At 45.9% G+C, this 3,374-nt stretch overlaps 1 long non-coding RNA gene across 1 annotated transcript; it reads left to right on the top strand.

Annotated features, from left to right (window-relative positions):
• The first annotated feature begins 651 nt into the window (after positions 1–651).
• On the top strand, positions 652–1,399 carry LOC122003866. Its single transcript, XR_006118129.1, has 3 exons — positions 652–954; positions 1,037–1,115; positions 1,301–1,399. It is a non-coding gene; the product is annotated as an uncharacterized LOC122003866 (long non-coding RNA).
• The last annotated feature ends 1,975 nt before the right edge of the window (positions 1,400–3,374 follow it).

Here is a 3,374-nt window from a genome sequence, read left to right as displayed (position 1 = left end):
GACCGGAAGGAGCGTCAGTTGCGGAACAAGACCATCCAGCTGGTTAAAGTCGGATGGCAGCATCATTCAGACGAGGAGGCTACTTGGGAGCTTGAGGATACGATCCGAGCTCGATATCCCCATCTTTTCACTTGAGGTATGTGATTTAGTTACCGTTCAGCATTTATACTTGCTGTCTGTTGTTAGTATTTGCTGATGGTAGATAACGAAATTTGGGGACCAAATTTTTATACGTGGGGGAGAATGTAAAATACCGGAAATAGGCGAATATGATTAAGGGAATTTTTCGGAATTTTTGGAAATTTTTCGGGAATTTTTCGGAGCTCGTACGGATAAGTTCACGGGGATAAAAACGGGGCCCGGAAAAGCCTGTTTAGACTATCCTATTTAAATGAGGAAAAGTTTTATTTTTCTTTTCCTTTTCTTTTTCTTTTTCCTTATTTTTATTCCTCCGTTTCTTTTCCTCTTCCGCGAGCCCGAGCCCTTCTCCCCGACGCCGCCGATTTTCCTCCTCTCTGCCCTAACCGCCGGCCGGCGGATTCCTCCTCTCCGAGAGCACAAAAACGCCGGCCACTTCTTCTCCCTTTCCTCCTCTCCTCTGCCGGAGCCCTAGCACCGCCGCTTGACCGCCTGCTCTCTGCCTCCGCTTGCCCTAGCCACCCGACGCCGAGCCACTGCCGTCGGCGACACACAGAGCAGCGCCGGTCATCTTCCTCCTTTCTCCCAAGTCCGACTTCTCTGTGCCCTTCTTCCTCTCTGCCGTGTCTTGGCACAGCGCCGATCGCCTCTCCCTCCGCCCGGAGCAGCGCTGCCGCCGGCCTTCCTCAGCCCTAGAGCTTTCCCTCCGATCGTCGAGCAGAGCTGTGCCCTAGCCTCAGCCGCGACACCCATCTCCTCGGCGCTACCAATCTGATTTGTTGTTCATTGTGCCCTGGTTTTCATTGCTGATCCGAGGTTCTCCCTTTTCCTCCCTAGGGTTTCTATTGTGGTTTGAAACATCAGTGCTGTTGTTGATTGGTTCTGACCGGGTTTGCAGATTGGGGTTTCCTCAATTCCAGTCATCTCATTGCTGATTGGTTCTGTTGCCATTACAGAACGGCTGAAGAAGAATTGAGGTAAGAAGTAGAGAGTTGGATTCATGTGTAGGTTTTAATGAAATCGAATAGTAGAATGGTTAGGGTTAATGGAACTAATCCTAATTGATTTTTAGTTAAATTCAATTGGGGTTCCTGAAGAAAATAGTTTGGTTTAGCTATTTTAGTTATAATTAAACTTAGCCAAACTGTACGATTTATTACAGGATATTGATTCGAGACGGTGTCTTGACGGGGGATCTGTTTTGGATACGATCCTTTTCGATTGGAGGCGGGTACTTTTGACTTATTGTCTTTGATATGCTTAGTAATGAAAATAATATGTTGCATTAATTGTGTTCCCTATTTATTTCGGTTAATCACTGCCCAATACATGTTACCTGTTTGATTGATTGTTTGATTGCATCTCGTATTGGTCTTGTACCTGATCTATCATGCTCATGGGTAGTGATATAACCACGTTTCACATGTTCAGGACCTAGGTTTGATACCTTATTGATCAGTATATCTTGATATGATTCATTCGCTTTGGTGCACATTATGATATGTCCAGAGGTTGGATTAGTATATTACCATGCTTAGTGACATGCACCATTTGCATGATCGCATGCTGTGCGATAGATTGCTCCATTATTGTCGAGCACATTGCCAGTTTCATCACTGTTCGGTGCTCCGTTGTGACGCTCATGGGTAGCGAGATACAGCGTGGTAGCACGTCAGTTTGACTCTTCCGGTGCTCCGTTGATCCGCTCATGGGTAGTGTGACGCAGCGTGTAGCACGTTAGAGATTCCTCCCCGTCATAGTGTACCGGGAGATGAGAGCATTGCGCTCCCCCATTTATGATTTGGGATAGGAGTATGTATGTACTCCGACAGCATCCCGTCCACTCGATCACTCATCAGGAGTAGTGATGCAGAGTGCACGGTTGTCACAGCCCTACCCACTCGGTCCCACTTTTGTTATGAGTTGGCTGACTGGCGTCAGGGGTGACCATGACATTGACATCATATGCATGATGCATTTAGTGCTTGTGTTTGTGTTTGCTGCATTTATATGCTGCATATTGTGTGGATACCATGTTTGACATGCATACAGGTCTTCTATACCTTTCAGACTGTTGTCCTTATACCGGGTCCTGGTTAGTACAGATTCTCTTCTGTCTACTTCGGTTTGCATTTATCTTTATTTTTATCAAGAGACTGTACGCATGATTAATGCTAGGTGCTATTTCTTTACTTTGCATATCAATTGTACCTGCTGAGTGTTGGACTCACCCCGCCTCCATTGTTGATATTTTCAGGTTGATGCTGTCAGGAGAGAGTTCCAGTTGCTGGTCCCTACAGACCTCGAGGATGTGATTGGTTTTTCGTTTGGTTTCCTTTTCTGTTCTAGACTGTTTGCACTTGTTATGTTCTGGATTTATTTGCTTATGGACATGATATAGATTTTATTATATCGATGGATTTGGATTTGGTTTTTATTCTACTACATGCCTGCCTGGACGGCAGAAGAGGTGAGTTCGTCGGATTTGAGTTTTACGAGTGTAGTGGAGTAGGGTGGATTTCGAGTCAGAGTATTATTTTACTGTTTGATTATCTTAACTGCGTGGTTGTGACAGCCAGAGGCTGAATAGATTATATATAACTGCGTGGTGATGTTTTATTTTATTGTTATTATTCCAGCCGCCTGTGGCTGAGTATTTAGTGCTTGTAGAAAATTTTGATTGTCCGTCGTACAGGGGAGATGCTGCCGAAATTTTCTCGGACAGGGACTCTTCTGGGGGCGTGACACTCATCTCCCGGTACACGATGACGGGGAGGAAATCTCTGCCGGCTACCACGCTGAGTCACCTGACCAACGGAGCCAAACAGAGTCCACCGTCTGCCGGCTACTACGCTGCTACACTAAATGCCAGCGGAGCCAAACAGAGCGGAACTGACTGCCGGCTACCACGCTGAGTCCTCAGACCAACGGAGCCAAACAGCAGAACCGCCACACACCTGTCTGATATACCACTAATCCATGAGTGGTGGTGTGTGCAGTACATGTAACTGGCGATGTGCTCAACCATAGTAGAGCCGACAATCGCGCAGCATGCAATCATGATGCATGACACTAAGCAGGGTCATAAACTGATCAACATAACCATATCCATATGTATAAAATGAGTACGGTAAAATCGATGGTCACATACCAAGATCTAGAGTACCCAGGTCAGATAGAATATCAAAAACCTATGTCCTGAACATAATAAGTATGGAATGTCCTGATCAGCATAA

The sequence above is a fragment of the Zingiber officinale genome, chromosome 7B (genome assembly GCF_018446385.1).
Source record: "Zingiber officinale cultivar Zhangliang chromosome 7B, Zo_v1.1, whole genome shotgun sequence".
Classification (NCBI taxonomy): Eukaryota; Viridiplantae; Streptophyta; class Magnoliopsida; order Zingiberales; family Zingiberaceae; genus Zingiber; species Zingiber officinale.
The sequence above is the reverse complement of the archived record's forward strand: the minus strand, read 5'-3'. Positions and strand labels throughout refer to the sequence as shown.